Below are 23657 nucleotides of genomic sequence, written 5' to 3' on the forward strand. Positions count from 1 at the left end.
CCCATTCATGTTAGCAGGAAACAAAACAGAAAATAAATTTCATAAAAATCTGTCATGACTCATCAACGGATTACCGATTGGTTGACTTTGGCTAGCACGGCCTCGGTTCCTACCGACTTGAATTCGTACCGATTATGTTTCTAATGGGCTATCACCACGGCAAATAGACATATATAGGAATTAGCTTATTGGCTCCTCGAACAGTACTATGATTGATTAATGACATGTATCACTTGTCTGTCAAAGCCCTTTATTATGTAGTAACAGGCCACTCTGCTCAACAAGTATCCACAATAAGCTCATAATGCAAACTCTATTAGTTATGCCATACTTAATATATCTTATCAATTATGAGGCTTTTTTAATAGAAAAAATAAATTAAAAAACTACTTAGGCTTTAACATGGTCCAACGACCGCAAATTCACTTGCATTCAACTATTTAGCCACTTTGCACATTTAAACAATTTCCATATTACCAATTTAACCAAAAACCAAAATAATGATGTAGAAGTAGTTTAGCACCTTGATAACCTCCTCTTTGCACCAAGATTCTAGCAAGCACCTATGACAACAGTAAACCAAATTGTTATGTTCATTTGGTGCATATTCGGGTCAAATGTTGAATTTAAATTAATACCAAAATGTTATTGTCATTTGGTGCATATTTGCTCTTATTCGGGTCAAATGTAGAAAACTCATTTAAATTAATTGATCATTACACTCAATTTAACTTGTGGGCACCCCATAGTTTTCAATACATGCATTAGTGTGATAGTAAATTTTGCTTCTAAATTAATACAAAATTCAACCCATTTGTCACTTCTATACCAAAACTTGGATTTTACGAATTTCTATCAAATCTTTGTGATAAGATTTAACTATGAGCATTCTCAGCCTATTCCCTATATTTTTGTAAGGGAGTTTTGTAAATTATAGGGTATGATTATGAATGGTTGTAAGTAGAGGAAAGAGAAAATGCTATATGAGAAAGTTAAATTTGATGTTTCACTGTTCACTTCATATAATTTTTTAATATTTTTTTAAATGGTTGTGAGTGAATGAGAGAGAAAAAATAATGATAAAGGTATAAAAAGTATTATATAATTTAACAGGAGATAAAAAATATAATAATTTTTAATATAATTATATGATATATGTGAATATATGATAGAAAATAGGATGGAAATGCTCTAAATATCACATGTCCCATATTATATAGCCTTTATAGTAGTGAAAAAACAATATGGTCCAATTAGTTTTTTTAATATAAGGGTATATTAGTCATTTAACTTAAAATCTAACTTTAGTTAGTACGAACCTAACATAAAACTACTTTCATCGGCATCCTCATGTTGAGGTTGTGACACTATTTAAATAAAAAACAATTAAAAACTTTAAAAATTTGTCAGTCTGGTCATGAAATTAACCCAGGTTGTAACACGGTTCATTGCCATATGTCATCATATCAATGGGTGTATTTTTAATTTCTTTTTTCTTTTACGATAATTAGTTTTAGCTTTAATCTTGGTTTTTTATAATAACTTCTAACAATTATGTTTTTTAAAAAATCTAAAAACATAGTCTTTTTCAGTTTTTTTTACACATCGATATAAATTTTATTAAAAACAAAGTTTGTTTTCAATAATGTATTTCTAATATAAAATAAATATTAATCATCACTTACTTTTTAAAATATTTTTAAATTAAAACTTTTATTTATTTTGAAATAAAATTAAAATTTTCTATATTTCTAATCACTTTTAATTAAAAAACACCAATTATAATTTATACTTATTCAATAAGTAATAATGAAGATTGGGTTGCTAAGTGTGAAAAGTTTGATTGGGTTGGGTTAAGTAGGTGAAAGAGAGAGAAATTAATTTTATAATAAAATATTAGATTGGGTTAGATTGTGAATAAATATGGTCCAAAGGACGCTCATGATAATAATTAGGCAAATTAGATTTAAATAATTTCACATTTAAAATCACTACCAGCATTCTAACATTTCAACTATTTTTGTCTCAATGGACCTCAGTTAAAAAACACTTAACTTCGTTAGGTTCTTTTTCCGAGTTTCAAATCGATGTTTAAGGGCTTTTGATTGGAAGAAGAATACAAGTCGACTGATGTAAAACTTATCTCGAAACGGTGATTGAAATGGCTTGATTTTTGTAACTGGAAATTCAAACACCCAAATTGAAATATTTTTTCGTCGTTTAGATCATCGTTTCGAGATAAGTTTTACATCAGTCGACTCGTATCCTTCTTCCAATCAAAAGCCTTAAAATATCGGTTTGAAACTCGAAAAAAAAAAACTTAACGATGCTAAGTATTTTTTAACGAAGGTCCATTGAGACAAAAATGTTGAAATGTTAGACTATTGGTAGTGATTTTTAAATATGTGATTATTATCGGCCAATACATAAAAGGTGAGATTATTTATTTCTAATTTGCCTAATTATTAAAGATAAAGGATAAAATTAGCAAGTTGATATATACCTAGAGGATGTTTAATGCAATTTGATCTAAAGAATAAGAGGTAAAAAGGCATTAATCTTCTCACATGACTTGCATGTTACATGAATTAACAACAAAAATAAATGGGGTTTGTGCTAAAGGGTGTAAAACGCAACAAAAATGAGAAATAAAGGATGAATAGATACTTTTTAAACACAAAGAATGAAAACTATAGCTAAATATTAACGTAAAGGATGATTACTGTAAGTTTCTCTCTTTTTTATTAAGCACAAGATTATTAAAAGATTTCCCTCTTGTAATTTTCTATTAATTAACCTAGACTTTTGACTTTAAAAAAGTAGTTTGAAAATTCAAGTTCTTTTGTCATTTACCAAAAAAAATCTAACTCGTATCATTCACACACATATTAATGTAGAGAATAATTTATATTCGTTTTCTTCTATGATATTAAAAGGATCCATAGTGGGGCGTCCACAGGAAGCAGACTACGACTTCACATGCCTTACAGTACCGTCTCTGATAATTCTTAAAAGTCAGGGTCTTGTACGGGTAAAATAATGAACCCCCAATACTAAGAATTTTATAGGGAGCGCTCAGGATTTTCATGTATATGCAATACTAAAATAAGAATTTAATGGGGGCGTCTAGGACTATAAATGAACCGAACGAACATGAACAAGACTTTGTTCATGTTCGTTCGTTAAGAAAATAATATGTTTACGAATGGTTCACGAATACTTACTGAACGAGGTTTTATGTTCGTGTCCGTTCATTAAGTAAATTAATGTGTTCACGAACGGTTCACGAACACAAATAAAATCGGCAGAACCTAGAGATTGAGACCGATGTATTCATCAATGTGAATAATGAAAGCGTGTAAACGAATCGAATGAACACGAACAAGGGCATGTTCGTGTTCGTTCATTTTACTTTAAAAGAACACAGAGACTTAATCGAACAAATATATATGTTCATGTTTGTTTATTTAAAAATGGACATTTGTGTTCGTTTGTTTAAAATATAAATGAACATAACTGAACAAAGATAAACAAACATGTACGAAAAAATGTAAATGAACACAAATATAAACGAACTTAAATGAAAACACTTAAAGAACACAAATTAACAAATATAAAACATTTAATCAGATGACCTATCCAGATAATATTTAATTATTTTCTATTAATACATAAATGAACATAAATAAACAGACATAAACGAACGTTCATGAACATAAATGAACGAACGGAACATGTGTTCATGTTCGTTCGTTTAATTAAACGAACACAAATTTTTTGTTCATGTTCGTTCGTTTGTTAAATAAACGAACATAAAAAACTTCCCGCCGAACGATTCACGAATAGTTCATCGAACGTTCGGTTCGTTTACAGACCTAGGCGTCACCTCTCATAAGTGTAGGTATGCCCATACCCTAAAGCATGCATGCAATTTTTAAAGTTAAAGAGCATATGCCAAATGATTTATGCAAGCTGACGTCGTGTAATTAACTCTAAAATAAATCCAAAGCATATTTACACCCCTTTTTCTATCATCCTTATATTCCCGACCACAACCCTATTGAACTGTCACATCCCACTGAATAGATCTGAAGCCTAACAAGAGAGTAGAGACATGAAAGATTTTAGTGGCATCATCTTCATATCTCATATTGATCTTTTTTGTTTTCCGGTGATTAGCCGAAGATCTGTTGACGGCGGTTTTAACACCCCTCGTTGGTCTGATGATGGATGAGGGATCGGCGTGTATGAGATTTGATTGAAATAAATATATTATTATAAGTAATTAGAGCATTCGCAGCCTATTCCTTACTCAATATCCATATATATCATATAATTACACTAAAAATCATTGTTTTTTCTCTCTTCTGTTTAATTAAATAATACTTTTTATACCTTTATCATTATATTTTCTTTTTACTTCACTCACAACCACTTTTAGAAAATATTAAAAAATTATACGGTATGAATAGTGAAACCTCAAATTTAACTTTCCCCTATAATATTTTCTCTCCCCTCTACTTACAATCACTCATAACCATATCATATAATTTACAAATCATTCTCACATATTTTTATGGAACGGGCTGAGAATGCTCTTAGACAAATAATCATCAACTAGGTTATATAATTAGTCCTTCAATGTTAAAGGACTGAAATGCACTGGAACTTAACTGACGTGTTATTATCGAAGCTCGTTACAAATTGATAACACAAACAACAGACTTTCTAGTACCCATTTCTGTTATTTTTGCAAACTATAGGGACTATATTTGTAATTAACTCTAATCATTGTAAGGGGAAAAAAAGATATTTTACAAAATACTTTCAATCATGGGTTGTATAATGTATATACATATAATGCAAATGAATGTTTCCAATGATCACCTAAACTCAGCTCAAGGCCTTTCTTTCATTTTAGTTCTCATTCATTCAATCATTCATTATCTTTCTAAATCGTTCTAAGAGGTATGATCAGTTGCCCCCTTAAATCATTCAGTTGCAGACTTGCAGTTAAGTTTTTAATTATTATATATTTATTAATGTTAATGGTACTGTGATGTGCAGATGGCTCAAACAGGTCATGTGCATTTAGCCTCAATTGGTGTGGATAAAATCTTAAACCAGCAGCAGCAACCACAGCAGCAGAAACAGGAAATGAATAGCACCTCAGCTGTGCCACAAGCTAACAAAAAACGATTAAATCCGAAACTACCTGTGCGAAATCTAATTGCAGGTATATGATCTGCTTTCCATTAAACTTCTTTACAATTATTTTCACCGCATCTTTTACATAAAAAAGAATGCAATGTATTCAGTAGTGGCGGATCTAGGATTTTTCGTTATGGGGGCAAAAAATGAGTTGAGTTTAATATGTTGGATTGCAGGGCCGACTCCGAGAAAGCAAAAAAAATTTTAGGCCAAAAGCGAAAATTTTATTGGGCCTTGAAGAGGTAGGTCTCAGCAGAGCCCAGTTGGACCCGCAAGACTCACCTTGAAGAGGAACGTCTGCGCAGAAACCAACTGGATCCGCAGGACCAACCTTGCTCAGAGACGTGACGTCCTTACGCGCAGTACGCAAGCTGTTCCCGCAGGAAATGCCTCCCAATGGTGAAGGACTCCGCCTGTCCCCGCAGCCTCGGATACAAGCCATCAGGGAAGGCCACCCGCGCAGCAAGGCTACACGCACAAGGCACTTAGCTCTCAATCACTCAGTGTCACCTGAAGGAATGAGCAAAGCCGGGAACAATCCCGCACAAGGGCGGGAGGGGGAATACTCCCGCCCAAATAAGCCAGTCCGTACGATACAGGAAGATCTTCTGTACTGTACCTGACGAGGTATGGGCAAAAGATCTGACTAAAGATACGACAGCTTATTGACAACAGTATGGCGAGCAGCATGCTCCTGTACTGTATGTCACTATTAGCCGCTGCCTACTCACCAACTACTGCCATACCACGTGCATAGCCGGCAGTTGGTGGAAAAGGAATAGTACACAGCAGGCCTGGTCACTATCAGCCGCTGCCTACCCACCAACTACCAGCAGGGCACGTGCGTAGGCCACTGTTGGTGGAACAGGAATACTGTTGCAGCCGGCCACACCTCCTTGGAAACCTACCTTCGGCTATAAATACCCCAAATGGTATGATCATCTCATCTTATCTTGTATCATCATATTATACCTGATATCTGCTCTAGCAATCTCTTAATATACACTTATATTTAAAGAGCAATCTAGTCTGATTCTCACGCCGGAGGGTGGTCACAAGGAGGAACCCCCCCTTCTCAGTGACAAGCTCACGGTGTCTGTTTTGCAGGTTATCAGAAGAACCATCTTCTCTGGGTCTAACCCCTCGTGGGAAACATCTATCTAACCCCCAGGTTACCAGTAATCTGCCCGGGGTCCGGTTAGTGTTTCTTCATTGGCGCCATCCGTGCATAAAGCTAGAACATTTTTCTCCAGTTTTTTCAAACTTCTAAGATGGTTAAAGAAACTCCGGTAACCACAACCCCAGCTACTGGGGGGAATACCGGCAACACAGTTTTTACAAACACTACCCCGGCTACCCAAGCCGGGGCAAGTGAAGTAAATTTTACGAACACTACCCCAGTTACTCAAGCTGGGGCAAGTGCAGTAAATAATCGCTCACTGGGATTCACCGATACCCAGTTAGAGAAACGAACAAGACTCCCCCGCCAAACATTCGATGAAGTTAAGGCATGGGCAGAGGCACGTCAAAAGGAATTCCAAGCTGAGTTGGACGAACGCTTGCGTTCCGTCCAACAGGCTGACGAATTCGAAGAATACTGGGACGATGACTCGGAGGAGTCTGACTCCAACGCGAACCCTCGCCATAGGGCAAAAGGGAAGCGTAAGGAAACGGACTCCCAACCGAGAAGGCATTTTGGACAAGCCTTCAAACCAAAAAGCACAGGTGGAAGTCCACGAGACTTCTCCAAAACATTCAGACCAAACGTTGCAAATGCGGGAATGTCCAAATTTGCAAGGGACATTGCGGAAGCAATCGCCCCAAAAAGTGCCAAACAAGTGTCCAGCATAGGCACATATGATGGTATATCCGACCCAGATGATCATTTGAACAGATTCATAGCGGGGGCAACCGTCAGTAGTTGGACGGAACCCACGTGGTGTTACATGTTCCAAATGACGCTGGTCGGGGCTGCTAGAGCGTGGTTCGATCGTCTACCGGTCAACCACATCTACGACTGGGCAGACTTCCAACAGAAGTTTAGCCAACACTTCAGCCAGCAAAGAAAGTATACCGAGGAGCAATGGACAATCCTCAAGTGCATTCGAGAAAAAGACGAATCTTTGCTAGACTTCATCACTCGCTTCAATTCGAAGAAGCTAAGTCTGGGTAACATTAGCGAAGATCTTGTTCGCGCTGCCTTTATTCAGGGCGCGAACGACCCAGAGCTCATCCGCACCTTAACGGGTAAAGATGGCATGCCATCCACATGGGATGCCATCATGACAGCAGCTAAACGCTTTGCGGAAACGGAGAAGCAACTGGGTAGAGATCTCCCACAGAGCACAAACCTCTACACCCAGAAAACAAGAGAAGACAACGTCCTTACCGCCCGATTAAACAAAAAGCGGAAGCTAGGCATTTGGCAGTCAAGGGTAAACTTTGACACCTCATCCGGCTTGCAGCATCGGTTAGGCGGAAGGGATAACGTACAGTCAAACAAGAACTCCAGATGGACGCCGCTCACCAAAAGCGTCACCGAGATATTCGCTACTGAGGAGCTCCCATGGCCAAAGCCTCAAATAATCCGACATCGTCACAATGCTGATCGGAGCAAATACTGTGACTTTCACAGGACAAAAGGCCACAACACCGAAGAATGCATAGACGTAAAGGACATGGTCGAAGCATTTGTCAGAGATGGGACGCTCGCGCACCTCGTGGCGCAATGAACGCTGAGCAGGCTGATGCGTGTAGAACCCCAGCTGGGGAAAACACGAATAAAATTCCAGCTTCAATGTGGAGACTACATGCTGCGTAAAGAACGAGATCCCGAACCAGGTGCGTATCGGCTCGATGGCACTCCCATCCCAACAACATGGAAGGGAGCTCATTTACACAGTTTGCATGTAAATCAATTCCAAATTTGTAAAGAAAAGGCCAAGAGCCACTTCTAATGGAAAAGATTCTCCTTAAAACATCGACGCTGATGATTTTACATTTATACTTTTATGAACTATCAACACGGATATGCCGGTTTTCACCGCATAATTACGTGAAAAGTCGTTGCATGGGGAAGGCGGTAAAACCCGAATAAACCCAAAAAACGGCAAACCTTCACGCAGGTCAGTTGAAGGGGAAAAGTTCAGTTATCCCACTAAATGAAAGTGACGGTCTATCCGCATGAATCATGAGAGGATACTGAACACTAACCTATTAACAACCGCGCGTCGAACGGTTATTCAAAACAGAATTTCTAACAAAAGGATGAGGAAAACCTACACGCAGGTCGGATATAGGTTAAAGTTTAGCCATCCTGCTAAGTGCAAGTGACGGTCCAACCCGCACAATCACGAAAGAGGAAGCAAAACTTCAACCTAATATCTACCACGTTCAAAGGTTAACTTATCCTAAACACTTAGAAATTTCAAAAAAGGATGAGGAAAACCTACACGCAGGTCAGATATAGGTAAAGTTTAGCCATCCTACTAAGTGCAAGTGACGGTCCTACCCGCACAATCACGAAAGAGGAAGCAAAACTTCACACCTATTATCTACCACGTTCAAAGGTTAACTAATCCTCAGAAAAGGATGAGGAAAACCTACACGCAGGTCAGACGTAGGTAAAGTTTAGCCATCCTACTAAGTGCAAGTGACGGTCCTACCTGCACAATCACGAAAGAGGAAGCAAAACTTCACACCTATTATCTACGACGTTCAAATGTTAACTTATCCTCAGAAAAGATGAGGAAAACCTACACGCAGGTCAGACGTAGGTAAAGTTTAGCCATCCTACTAAGTGCAAGTGACGGTCCTACCCGCACAATCACGAAAGAGGAAGCAAAACTTCAACCTATTATCTACCACGTTCAAAGGTTAACTTATTCTACACTTGGAAAATTGCTAATTTAAACTAAAGTATGCAAGTCATATAACGTTTATAAAGCAAGGAATCCAGAGAAAGTAGCGGTCTTACCCGCACAAAGATTTATATTTCATAAATATTCATTACAAGAATGGCCGGGTAACTACCCGCCTGCAAGAAAATAAATCTATACAAGCTAAATCTATCCTAGCAGTGGGAAGGGATCTTCAGGATCAGGCTTCAGGGCCACTTCCACTTGGACCAGCACCATCAGTAGATCGTGGTAGTTCAAGGAAAGCTTTAAGGATAGCTAACCCATCATCAGCAGCAGCAACTTGGTTCACCTTTTCCACCACCGGATGCGGGAAGGCGGCGTACTGATTCACTGCTTGGTCGTAAACAGCTTCAGTATCAACATTGTACAAAGGAAAGTTGGAAGGCGGGATGCCTTTCTCAACGAACCCTAGACCAAGCAGGAAGCCGGCCTTTTCCCCATCCTCGTGAGAAGCGTTGAGGGCTGCGCTCATGGCATCATCATAAGAGGTCTCTGAGAAGACCCGATGCACAACCTACGAGAAAATATACAAGTCAAAACCTTTTCTATTTACAAAGAAAAGCGTAAAGACATGAAAAACATACCTGAGACAACGCTTCTCGAAGAAGCCATTCCTTGGCAACCAGAGCTTCTTGGAGGGCAGCTTGAGCTTCGTTACGGGCGCGTTCGGCTTCACTCTTGTTGAGGTTGGCAAGCAACACTTCTTTAGCCGCAGCCTCTTCGACGCCCTTTAGCTTCCGCTCAGTATGGTCAAGCACCCCTCTCTGGTCCAAGATCTCCTGGAGCTTTTTGGCGTCTTCCATCGCCAAGGCATCATGAGCCTGCTGGAGAGCCTCTAATTTGGCTTTAAGCTCCTCATTCTCCACGCGTAGAGGCTCAGCAACAGCTTCAGCCTTGGTGGCCCTCTCGGTTGCGTTCCTTGCAGTTTCCTTAGCCAGCCGAAGCTGTTCATTAACAACTTGGGCAGCCTTGGAACGGGCCTCGAGCCGGGCCTGAACTTCAACCTCGAGGGCCTTGAAGGCCTTCTCCTTCTCCGCAGCCACTGCGGTAAGTTTTTGGTTCTCCTCCCGGACAGCCCGCGCCTGAGCTACTTCTTTAACGCGAGCTGCTTTTAACTTGTCGTTTTCACGACAAAGCAGCTCGACGCGCGGCTGCATCCGGGCCAGGAGAACCCGAAGCTCATTGCTTAGCCTACCCTCCTGGTAGCTAGCCATGGCTTCCCCCAACGCACCACTAGGAGCAGCGTGACGATCCCACTCCACGCACTCCACAGGGGTGCGAAGGGTTGTTCCTCGGCGAATGTTCCATCGTGGAACATACACTTCATTGGAATCCGACACTGCAAAAAACATAAAGCAGTTAGGAAAAGATGATAAGAAAAAATATGAAAAGGGCCAAAAGAACCCTACGCACCTGTAGGGTCAATAACAGGCCGATAGCCGCCGAACCCATCACCTGAACCCAAGGGAAATCCATCCAAGAGGTCAGGCAGATGGGAAGGAGGCAGAGGTTGGCAAAAAGCCCCATGCATACCTGACGGATCGGCCGTCGATGTCGAAGACGGAGGCATGGTAGAAGCCGCCGCGGTCGCCGCCGCGGAATCCGCAGCAAAAGTAACCGCCGGCTCGGTGAAAGATGCAGTAAAAATCGCACTCACAGCAGGCGGTGACGTCATCACAGCTGGAACAGTCGGCTCAAAGGAGTGAGCAACTGAACCAGCGGAAGCAGGCGCAGGCGCCTGGGTCGACGCCTCAGGTAGGCTGACCAAGCCTACCGTCATTGGCGGAAAGGTACTCTGCACTCCACCCTGGAATGCGTCAACATCCACGCCTGCGTAAAGAAGATAAGTGTTAACGATATTAAACTATGAAGATAAAAGCTAAAGGAAGTTGTACTTACGGGTTTTCTTGAGCCTGAAAGTGCGGACGGGCGGGGATGAACCCGATGGAGCCGGCCTCTTCACGCCGGTCACCGTCGTCATCCTGGGCTCTTCGGTGACAGTTGTCACAGCCTCCGGAATGGTGATCTTATCACCACCGGGATTCCCCGCCACCTCTTCGCTCTCGGTCTCCGAGTCAGACCGAGGCACCGGATCGGCAGTGGAGGCCACCTTCTCCTTCCCCTTCCCGCCGGCAGCCTTCTTCTTCCGCACCAACGGAGGACCATCTGTGGATTCCTCATCAGAACATACGATTAAAGGAATTCCAGCAGAGGTTTCAACATTGAGGGGTCGAGGGTCGAATAGCGCCTTACCTGGCCGCCTGGCGCTAAGGATCTCGTGGCCTAGCGGATAGACCTCCACGAACCGATCCGCCGTTTGTTCTAGGATGGGCAACTCGTTCTCGTCTAGAGCGCGAGTACCCATCCGAGCGGGACCGTCAGCCTCCCGCGGGTTCAGGAGCGACTGCAAGTCGTTCCCCTCTGAAATAAACAAGAAAGAAGTTAGAAGAAATTCAAAATCAACAAAAAGAAACAAAGCATACCGTAAGGAACAGAGTTCGAACCGTATTCGAGGACGATTGGGATCTTATGCGCATCCGCAGCCTTCCACACCCGGCTCATCCCCAGCATCACCATCCCGGACTCCGCAAACCGGTAAACCGGAGATTGGACTCGGGATATCTTCGAAAACCATTCCGCCTCCTCGTAGTTGGAGGCGTGAAGGCTGGGAAGTACTTGCCCGTTCTTAAATTTCATGGCAAGGGGGATGGCGCGAGCGGAGAGGTAGAAGAACTCCCTCTTCCACGAACGAAGACTGCGCTCGGTTGCGCAAATCTTCAAACCCTTGATCCGGGTTATCAACGTGTACCATCCCTGGATGCACCTCCAAGTGTAGAAGGTCATCAGGCGGTCAACATAGGGCTCAATGCCCAAAATCCGGCACACCCACTCGAAGTGGCGAATCTTGGCGATCGCCATGGGGTGCAACTCGGTCAAATGAACACCGTGCCTCTCAAGGACACGGTAAACAAACTTTGTCAATGGGAACCTAAGATTCCCATAAACAAAGAATGCAGCATAAACCCCGATCTTGCCTCTGGGGGCATCGTACACAGTCTGATGGGGTTCAGGAAACTCAGGCTCGAGAGACTCGAGCATGAACTTCCTGACGACGTACTGGTACAGATCGCCAGGCAGAGCACACTGGCACTCGCCAGCAGTACTTTTGTCATCGGCTGTAGATTCGAGATCACGTGAAGACATCTTGCAGATGAAAGAAGAAAACGATTTCAAGGGAATGCTCGACTGAAAAGATGAGTATTCGCCGGAAATCGTTTTGAAGATGAAGAGAAGAGTGAAAGTGTGGATTACAAAGAACCCTCTCCCCCTTTATATACTAATCGCAATTAATGCGATGAATTTAATGCGGAAGAGAGAGAAATCGAAGGTGCAATGAAACTATGACACGTGGCAAAAAGCAAGCTGGCAACAGCTGTTGAAAGGACGCGTACCATTAATTTCGCGGCCACGCGCCCGAAAAATCGTGCCCACGCGCTTGAAAAAGCGTCTGGAATGACCATGTACTGTCACGTCACCATAACTTCCTGCACGTCCTGACACAGTCAGAAGAAACCGTCGCACGACGTTTCAGAGGTTTGGACTGTTCTTATCTTTCCACCAACTCTTCGAATTTCAAAATTCAAAATTCAAAAAGATCAAAAAGTAAGCGGGAAAATACCCCTTACCTTGGCAACCAAGTAACCGTAAGACGGATGCGGGTACAGTGTTAAGGCAAAACCCTTCACATACCTAGCACCCGCAGGGAATTGAAGCCAAGAAAACCTTGGCAAACAAGTAACCGTAAGACGGATGCGGGTACAGTGTTAAGGCAAAACCCTTCACATACCTAGCACCCGCAGGGAATTGAAGCCAAGTAAACCTTGGCAAACAAGTAACCGTAAGACGGATGCGGGTACAGTGTTAAGGCAAAACCCTTCACATACCTAGCACCCGCAGGGAATTGAAGCCAAGTAAACCTTGGCAAACAAGTAACCGTAAGACGGATGCGGGTACAGTGTTAAGGAAAAACCCTTCACATACCTAGCACCCGCAGGGAATTGACGCCAGGAATACCTTGGAAGTAAAGTAACCGTAAGACGAGCGCGGGTACAGTGTTAAGGCAAAACCCTTCACATACCTAGCGCTCCGCTGGGAATTGAAACCAAGAAGGATCTTCTGGGCAATGCTTGCGGAAACGGAAATAACATCCCCGCATAGCGGGAACGTCGAGAACTACGTTGTTTGAAGCTCCAGGATGGAATTGGTGGTTTTAACATAATTGATCACTATGTTTAAAATTACCAAAACCTCACGGAGAATCCACACAAGTGGGACTCAACGCTCCTGACTTGCGAGGAGGTTACAGCCTACCCGCATCATACCCAAAGATCAAGCAGGAAACTCGGGAATTTCTGCAAGTGACAAGGACTTCCGCGGAAAGAATCCCCATGGAAAACCTTAAAAAACCCCTTTTCAAAAACCCTTTGCTTAAGTCCAAAAGTTCACCTCACTTTATTAAACACTCATGAGAAGAACATTGGACTGGGGGGACTTGAAGAGGTAGGTCCCAGCAGAGCCCAGTTGGACCCGCAAGACTCACCTTGAAGAGGAACGTCTGCGCAGAAACCAACTGGATCCGCAGGACCAACCATGCTCAGAGACGTGACGTCCTTACGCGCAGTACGCAAGCTGTTCCCGCAGGAAATGCCTCTCAATGGTGAAGGACTCCGCCTGTCCCCGCAGCCTCGGATACAAGCCATCAGAGAAGGCCACCCGCGCAGCAAGGCTACACGCACAAGGCACTTAGCTCTCAATCACTCAGTGTCACCTGAAGGAATGAGCAAAGCCGGGAACAATCCCGCACAAGGGCGGGAGGGGGAATACTCCCGCCCAAATAAGCGAGTCCGTACGATACAGGAAGATCTTCTGTACTGTACCTGACGAGGTATGGGCAAAAGATCTGACTAAAGATACGACAGCTTATTGACAACAGTATGGCGAGCAGCATGCTCCTGTACTGTATGTCACTATTAGCCGCTGCCTACTCACCAACTACTGCCATACCACGTGCATAGCCGGCAGTTGGTGGAAAAGGAATAGTACACAGCAGGCCTGGTCACTATCAGCCGCTGCCTACCCACCAACTACCAGCAGGGCACGTGCGTAGGCCACTGTTGGTGGAACAGGAATACTGTTGCAGCCGGCCACACCTCCTTGGAAACCTACCTTCGGCTATAAATACCCCAAATGGTATGATCATCTCATCTTATCTTGTATCATCATATTATACCTGATATCTGCTCTAGCAATCTCTTAATATACACTTATATTTAAAGAGCAATCTAGTCTGATTCTCACGCCGGAGGGTGGTCACAAGGAGGAACCCCCCCTTCTCAGTGACAAGCTCACGGTGTCTGTTTTGCAGGTTATCAGAAGAACCATCTTCTCTGGGTCTAACCCCTCGTGGGAAATATCTATCTAACCCCCAGGTTACCAGTAATCTGCCCGGGGTCCGGTTAGTGTTTCTTCAGGCCTTAATTAAAAGGGGTATATTGTTGGGTTTAAACGTGATATAGGCTTACTTGGTTATAATTTAGGCTTTGTAAAAAACTTTTGTATAAAAATAAAATTAAACATGTCTCAAATGAGACTAGAACCCATAACTTTTTGGTTGGGAGTAATACCCTTTTACCACTAGACCAAACTAGTGGTAATGTAATTGAATTTAAATACTAAATATGCATATTGTTTTAATAAAAATACATATAAATTAAAAAAAAATCGGGCCTAACAGGGTGTCGGGCATGTGACCATCAACCACCCCGCCACACCTTGTGGCCGGCCCTGTTGGATTGGGAAACTGATTTTGTTGTGTCTTACTATGAGATGGGATTGTGAAATTCATAAACATAAATTTGTTGATTTTGATTTGCATTTTCAATTTGCACTAATTGGTGAATGCATAGAAGAAAGTAGCAGTTTCTATTAGAGATTTAGGGACGTTTGGTGTTTATAAATTGTATATGGGTAAATACCATAAAAAAACAACCTACTTTTTGATTTTTACTATAAAAGTCCCTTAACAATTTTTTGCAGTTAAAAGTTCCTTTACATACTAATTTTGAAAACACTATGTAAAAAAATTAACTTAAACAACTAATTTCATATAACTCGAAGAGATCATCTTAAAATCACAAATGATAGGATGCAAGTAATTTTTAAAATATTGACTTTCCTTGTTGGATTTAAAAGTTTGGTACAAATACTGTGAATCATAGTTGTTAACGTTGTGATATCGTCATAGGCATGTAAATGAACCGAACGAACATGAACACGGGTATGCTCATGTTCGTGCATTTACCTTTAACCGAATATGAACACATTATTGGACAAATGTTTTTGTTCATGTCCGTTCATTAAGAGAATGGGCGCATTCGTGTTGGTTCATGCTCTTTCGTTTTAAACCAAATGAACAGTTCACGAGCGTAAAGAAGCACAAACGAACATAAGCAAAAAAAAAAAAAAAAAACTAAAACTAAAACGAACATTTTTGATCAAACAAAAACGAACACTAATTAACATAATTGACCGAACATAATTTAACATCAATGAACACAAACGAACAGAAAAACATATCAAAGGGTTACTTGTGTTTATTATATTTCTTCATACTTCAAATGTTATAGAGGACCATTAAATACAAAACCATAAAATCTTGTAAAGGAAATAGCAAGAATAAAGGATGGGAAAAGGAGCAAATCATGTTGGTCAAAGGGAGGAAGATATGGTAGAGAAATAAGGAGTTAAATAAGTCAAGTGATATCTCAATACCCCCTCTCAAGTTGGAGCATGTAAGTTTCGAGTGCCCAACTTGTCAAGTAGAAATCTAAGTTGTTGTGCTCCAAAGCCCTTTGTGAATATATCGGCAATTTGCATTTTGGTGTCAATGGTGTGAGGTTTGATTTCTTGACTATCAACTCTTTCTCGAACGAAATAGCAATCCATCTCTACATGTTTGGTGCGCTCATGAAAGACTGGGTTATTAGCGATGTGACGGGCCGCTTGATTATCACAAAATAGAGGTGTCGGTTTTGTAAGGATCACGCCAAGATCTTTTAGAAGCCAACGAACCCATAAAACTTCACTTACGGTAGATGCCATAGATCGGTATTCTGTCTCGGCGGAAGAACGGGAGACAACACACTGTTTTTTGGTTTTCCAAGAGATCGGGGCTCCACCCAAAAGGAGCAGGTAACCAGTTCGAGATCTCCGTGTGTATGGGCATCCAAGCCAATCTGAGTCACAATAAGCCGTAAGATTGCACTCTCCTTCACGTGGAAGGACTCCTTGCCCGGGTGTGGCTTTTAGATAACGTAAAACACGATGAGCAGCATCTAAATGCGGTTGTCTAGGATCTGAAACAAATTGACTTAGGATATTGACCGCATAGGTGATGTCGGGTCAGGTGGCTTGTAGGTAAAGAAGTCTTCCTACCAATCTTCGATATTGTCCAACGTCGACTTGTGGTTCACCTTCACTCTTGTCAAGTTTGAGATTTTGTTCAAAAGGGAAGGAACTTGGTCTACATCCTTGTAAGCCACTATCTTGAAGGATGTCAAGAACATATTTTCGTTGGCTTAGTATAAGTCCTTCGGTGGTGCGGGCAACTTCTATACTGAGGAAGTATTTGAGGTTTCCAAGATCTTTGATGCTGAAATGTTGGTTAAGCTTGTCTTTGGTGTCTTGCATTTTCTTTCCGTTGTTGCCGACTATCACAACATCATCGACATAAATAAGGGCGGCAACGAAAATATTACCATGTCGATAGATAAAGAGAGAGTGATCAGCTTTTGATTGAGTGTAGCCAAGACTAAGAAGAGCATTGGTAAATTTTTGGTACCAATTTCGGGAGGCTTGTTTAAGCCCATAGAGAGATTTTCTTAGTCGACAAACTCGTGTTTCTCCTATTTTAGCAAAGCCTTGAGGTATCTTCATGTACACTTCTTCATGTAAATCACCATGTAAAAATGCATTGTTTACATCTAGTTGGTGTATGAGCCAATCCTGTTTTACTGCGACGGCTAAAATTGGTCTAACCGTGACAAGTTTGGCAACTGGAGCAAAGGTGTCATGATAGTCAACTCCCTCAATTTGGGTGAATCCTTTTGCCACGAGTCGTGTTTTGTACCTCTCAATGTCACCATTTGGTTTGTACTTCACTTTGTATACCCATTTGGAATCAATGGCTCGTTTTCCCTCCGGTAATTTTTCAAGGGTCCACGTGCCATTTTCTTCGAGGGCATGGTTTTCTTGTTTCATTGCCATTTTTCATTCTTGACAGCCTGGTGAAAAAATTTGGGCTCATCGACTGAGTCGATAGCCGCTAAAAAGGCCTTGTGATTGTCAGAAAATTTATTATATGAAACAAAATTGCTTAATGGGTGTACCGTAGATGATTCTTGAGTTGCTGCAGGTTGAGCGTGGTCTACCGAGGAGGGAAGTTCGACGACAAAATCTTTCAGGTGACTTGGTTGAGTTTTGGCCCGTTTTTCACGAGCGGGGTGGTTTTGGGTACTTTCGGAAGCAGATTCGGTTGGGAATTCGGCAGATGATTCGGTATTTTGGGTTTGTTCTATCCCAGACGGAGCTGGAGCTGGTTCAGTAGAAGGACCGGGATTTTGGGATTGTTCTGGGCCAGATAAGGTTGATTGTTCTTTGGAGTTTTGGGTTGTTGCACCTGGGTCTGGTTCATGTGTAGGCCCAATGGGACTTTCATGATTGTCTTCATTAGTTGGGCTTTCAAGATTTTGATTGGGCTCAAGCATCTCTTCGTGGGCTATGTAATCAGTAGGCATAAAACTTGTTTCTGATGAGCTTCTGTTTGAAGTTTCAACTATGAAGGGATCAAACAAACTTCCATTCATTTCGTCATTGCCTATTTTGTGAAAGGGAAAAATGTTTTCATGAAATTTCACATGCCTAGAAACAATAATTTTTCTGGTTTGGATATCATAAATTTTATGCCCTTTGATTCCTTGTGGGTATCCTAGGAAAACACCCGGTCTTCCTCTTTCTTCAAACTTGTCACCTTTGGTTTCGTTGTTCCTGAAATAGAGTAAACACCCAAATGTCTTCATGAGGTTGTAGTCGGGTTTTTGGTTAAGAAGAATTTCATAGGGAATTTTGTTGTCAACAGATGTGGATGGCAATCGGTTGATAATGTAAGTGGCGGTTAATACACATTCTCCCCAAAACATTTTAGGCAATTTGGCTTCAAATCTTAGGGCGCGAGCGGTTTCAATTATGTGCCTATGTTTTCTCTCTACAACCCCATTTTGTCGTGGGGTGTGTGGACAAGTAGTTTCAAGGAGAATTCCTTGTTCGGCATAAAACTCTAGCATGTCGTTAGACGTAAATTCACCACCGTTATCACACCGGATTCTTTTAATCAATTTTCCAAATTGCGTTTGCACCATTTTAAGAAAATTGATCAACAATTTGCTTGCTTGAGATTTAAATTTTAGTAAAAACACCCAAACGGATCTACTAAAATCGTCAACAATGGTCAAAAAATACCTGGCACCGGAGTAGGAGGGAAAACGATATTTACCACAAATATCGCAATGAATAAGTTCAACGCACCCACTAGTTTTAATACCACCAACGGAAAATGGTTGTTTTGTGTGTTTAGCTCTTAAACAAGAGTCACAAATTTTATTGAAGGGAGAATTGCTAAGAAAATCAATTTGTGAGAGTTTCTCACCGGAAGCGTGTCCCAATCTTTTGTGTCATGTATCAATTGTTGCCATCATGGCTTTCTTTTCTTCTTTAACCATTCCCATTCGGTATAGACCACCTCGGCGTTCACCCACACCAATTAAGCCCCTTGTGTTAATTTCATACATAACACAAAAATCGGGAAAAAAGGTTATGGCTGCTTGAAGGTCTTGGCTTAAACGACTGACCGACAAAAGATTACAAGTGAACATTGGTATATGTAAGACATCTTTTATTTTCGTTCCTCCCAGTAAAATGCATTCCCCTCTTCCTTCAACGGGTATGGCGTTTCCGTTTGGAATGACACCCGGGTTTTCAACTGTTTTTTTGTTTTGTTTTGGAGGATATCGGCGTTGTAGGTGATATGCTCGGTTGATCCTGAGTCTATCACCCAATCATCAGAATATTTACCTCTCTTAGCTATGCAAGCAGTAGGTTTATTTCCATCTTTATTTCATGAAAAGAGGTTTAAGAAAATTTCATATTGTTCATTTGTTAAACCTGGAATAGGACTTGAACCGATGCAGGATGTCTTGGGTTTGGTTTCTTCTTGTTTACGGTTTCCCGGCCACCAATCAGGATACCCTATTCTCTTAAAGCAACCTTCGTGAGCGTGCCCATCTCGGTTACAGTGAGTGCAACATTCGGGTTTGTCTCGCCGCTGATTTGTGGGGCCTTCATGTTTTATCGGAACGAACTCTTTGACGGTAGTCGCCCATGGCAGAGACTGGTTATCAGAACTTTAAGGGTTGGTTTTCTTGTGATATAGGTTATCACCGGCCATGGAAGAAGCAAGGTGGTGTTGTGATTGTATATTGGAGCAAACGGCAGGTAGGGCTTTGCTAAGAAAGTGGTATAATGTCCTGCTCTGATACCATAATAAAAAACATATCAAAGGGTTACTTGTGTTTATTATATTTCTTCATACTTCAAATGTTACAGAGGACCATTAAATACAAAACCATAAAATCTTGTAAAGGAAATAGCAAGAATAAAGGATGGGAAAAAGAGCAAATCATGTTGGTCAAAGGGAGGAAGATATGATAGAGAAATAAGGAGTTAAATAAGTCATATCTCAATACAGGTCTAATACATCGCAATTCATCCAAACATATGTATTTATATTTATTTGAATATAATATAACTACCTATGCATTTATTAAAAACTAAACGAAAGCAAATAAACGAACCAACAGAAAAGTGGAACCCGAAAATTGGGGCCGGGGGTAATGTTGATTCTCATATATATGGGAGAGGATGAGAAATGGCGATGGGGTACCTGATGTGGAATAAAAACTACAAGTTTTTGTAATTTCCCCAAAATTTTGGGTAATAGGGACAATGGGGTTGCTGATGTTAATGCTTTTAAGTGAAAAAAAAATACTGATATGTACGTGTGAGGTACTGACTATTTGCATTGGAACTTATTTGAAGGACCTAGAGAAAATTACCTCAAAATTGGTGTCCCTCTATACGAGGCATCGATTAACTGTAACTGGAAAGCTGCAGAAGCCATTCTTAACAAAAACCGAGACTGGGTAAGGTATAGTATCACTGACCATGGGGAAACAGCGCTTCACGTAGCAGCATCTGCTAAAGGCGATCCGAAAGATGCGGTAGAGTTCGTGAGAAAACTGGTGGATTTGATGGAACCAAAAGACTTGGAACTTGAAAATGAAAATTTCAACACTGCCATGTACCTAGCAGCTGCAGCTGGGAATGTTGAAACAGTTAAGATTATGGTGGGAAAGAACAAGAACTTGCCGGCAATCCCAGGCTCTAGCAAAATGTTGCCATTATATGCGGCTGCCTTGTTTGGAAATTATGAAGTTGTGAAGTATCTTTATAAAAATTCAAATGATTTGTGTGATGCTGAAGGTTGGACAAACAAAAGTCGTGGCTGGCTTTTAGAAAAATGTGTCGAGAATGACATGTTTGGTAAGCATATTTTAGCATTGCACCGTTTATCATAATCTTTATAGTCGTGAACCAGATCATTAGACAGATTAGATTGCATATTTATGCATATATGTGTGCAGGGGTACTATTGTGCATATACATTTTGGTTGTTAATGGTGCTAAGACCATTCTTGCTTTCATTGTTTAGCTTGTTTCTTTTGTTGTAAGATTTTCTCTCACCAAGTAATTGTGAATCTTTTTCAGATATCACTCTAGAAATAGTGAAAAAGTATCCCGAACTTGGTAGTGAGACTAGGGTACTGGGGATTTTGGCTGGTAAGCCTGAAGCATTTCCTGAAACAAAATCTACTATCATTGAGAAAACCATATTCAAAATGAGTAAAGATCTCTTTTCCTGGATGTTTATTGTGCATCAACCATCTGAAAATAAGCATCCAGAACCTGCTAAGGGGAGTGCCGTTGAAGAGTTGGATCAAAAGCCCGAAAGCCTCTCCTAAAGAAAAATCTAATGTCATAGGGAGGTCCATCAAGTCTGGTAAACAGCTCTACTTACACACCAACCAAGTCCAAATAAGCATCCATTTGTTTAGATCAAATATGACAAATGATTGTGATCTGTTGTGTTTTCAGCATATATAATATCTACTATATTCTTTTTTACTTGATCATTCTTTATGGTTGTTTTTTCAGTTTTTGCATTCATTGGTTTAAAAGCAAGAGCTCATAAGAAAGAAAATAAAGCGTTACCATTGTTAAAATTCATTTGGGAAGACATTGCAAAAAAACACAAGAAAGAGATTGATAGAATACTCAGAGGGCCTCAGGATCCAATTGAGCAAGACAAGTCAGCTTCCGGAAGGGTAGTTCAAGCTATCCAACTGCAAAAACTTATTTATGAACATCTTAATAAATTGGAAGTTAAAATCCAGATAATCAAAGGGCGGTTCGATTCGACTACCCAAGTCACCAGCCCACCTGCTGCAGAAATTGAACATGCTCAACAACTTAAGGACCTCATTTCTACATATCTTGTCAACCTGCAAATTGAATCACAGGAAATTATTAAGCAAAGCAATACGCTAGTTGCCAATAAGGGAGATCAAGCTCTGGATCTACAAAAGCTCATTTCTGAACATATTGTGAATCTGTATCATGAAAGCCATAACTTAAGTAAGCAATCAGCTGCAGAGCTACAAAAATTCATCTCTAGAAGTATTACCAAAATGCGTGATGCAACAACCTTAAAGGTAGCAACAACCTTAAAGGAAGCAACAACATTAAAGGTTTCATACTCTTCTCGGGTATTGTTTATTGCTGCAGAAATGGGCAACACTAACTTTTTAATTGAGCTCATACGTCAATACCCTGATCTAATATGGAAGGTAAATGATAACGGGCTAAGTATATTTCACATTGCTGTCAAATATCGTCATGAGGGTATCTACAACCTATTGTATGAGATAGGTGCAATGAAGGATTTGATTACTCCTATCAAAGATGAACGCGCAAACAATATGTTGCATCTAGTCGGGACTCGTGCCAAACAAAAACAACTCGAAGATGTGTCAGGAACTGCTTTACAAATGCAACGAGAACTCCTATGGTTTCAGGTATACATCGACTAATATTTTTTAAAGTATTAGTGTAATTGGATAGTGCATAACAATTTTAGTTTGTATGTTTTGTAGGAAGTAGAGAAAATGATTCCTCCTTCTTATAGAGATCGGAAGAACGCAGATGGTTTAACACCACATGAGTTATTCACAGTGGATCACAAAGAATTGGTATCACAAGGTGAGTAATGGATGAAAGGAACAGCGAGTCAATGCATGGTTGTTGCTGCACTTATTGCCACCATAGTATTTGCTGCAGCTTTTACGGTTCCCGGTGGATATGCTCAAACCGATGACAAAGACAACGGTATCCCTGTCTTCAAATCGAAAGCAACCTTTATGGTGTTCGTTGTCGCGGATGCCATTTCTCTATTTGCTTCTTCTGCCTCAATTCTCATATTTTTATCCATCCTCACGTCTCGTTATGCTGAAAGTGATTTCTTGGAGTCATTACCAATAAAGTTGATTTCAGGTCTATTAACTCTTTTCCTATCTATTATAACCATGACAATTGTTTTTGGTGTCAGCTTTTTCGTACTCTATAATCATGGTTTATTATGGGTGCCAATACTTATCTGTGTGCTTGGCGTACTCCCGGTCATCTTGTATATATGTCTGCAATATGGTTTGTTTTTTGATGTATTTCGCTCAACGTATCGTTCTAGGTACCTGTTTAAGCCCACGAAACGTGTTCTTTACTATGAAATCCCCAAGGTATAACCAGAGTTATGTCTAATGTGTTTGTTTGAATATGTTATCTGCAAAGCGTTTGTAAATGGGATGATAAGTTATGTATTTATTTCAAATATGAATGAATGTTTTGTTATCATATTTAATTAATCAGCTTTTAAGAATTTAAGGTGTTCATTTAGATGGTTTGATTCAATTGCGAACTTGATTTCAGCTTCCATACCTATCTCATTATTGTGGCAAGTGACAACAGGAATTTACAAGGAGAAAATGAATTTCAATTAAAGGTTCAGTTTGATAACATATGCATCTATTTACTATCCACTTATCACTCTAACAATGCTCCTTACCTTTTCAACCCATTTTCATTATGTGGGTCTTATTTTGGGTCCTGTATCTTTATAGACCCTCTAGATTATTGTCGGACCTATATATTGTTATAACCCCTTTTGTTTACAGTCGCCAAGTCGTAAAACCTCGGTGATTCCAAACCCTAAGTTTGCCTCTTTTGTCCAAACCTCTCCCA

At 40.8% G+C, this 23657-nt stretch overlaps 1 pseudogene across 1 annotated transcript; it reads left to right on the forward strand.

The window, feature by feature from the left end:
• The first annotated feature begins 5071 nt into the window (after positions 1 to 5071).
• Positions 5072 to 23185, forward strand: LOC143540309 (uncharacterized; annotated as a pseudogene). The gene is made up of 6 exons (XR_013136576.1): positions 5072 to 5236; positions 20343 to 20846; positions 21072 to 21206; positions 21519 to 21676; positions 22112 to 22438; positions 22517 to 23185. The product of XR_013136576.1 is annotated as an uncharacterized LOC143540309 (transcript).
• Positions 23186 to 23657: the final 472 nt, after the last annotated feature.

The sequence above is a fragment of the Bidens hawaiensis genome, unplaced genomic scaffold (assembly GCF_021521415.1).
Source record: "Bidens hawaiensis isolate Kalapana, Puna unplaced genomic scaffold, B.hawaiensis_p1.1 tig00012186_1, whole genome shotgun sequence".
Classification (NCBI taxonomy): Eukaryota; Viridiplantae; Streptophyta; class Magnoliopsida; order Asterales; family Asteraceae; genus Bidens; species Bidens hawaiensis.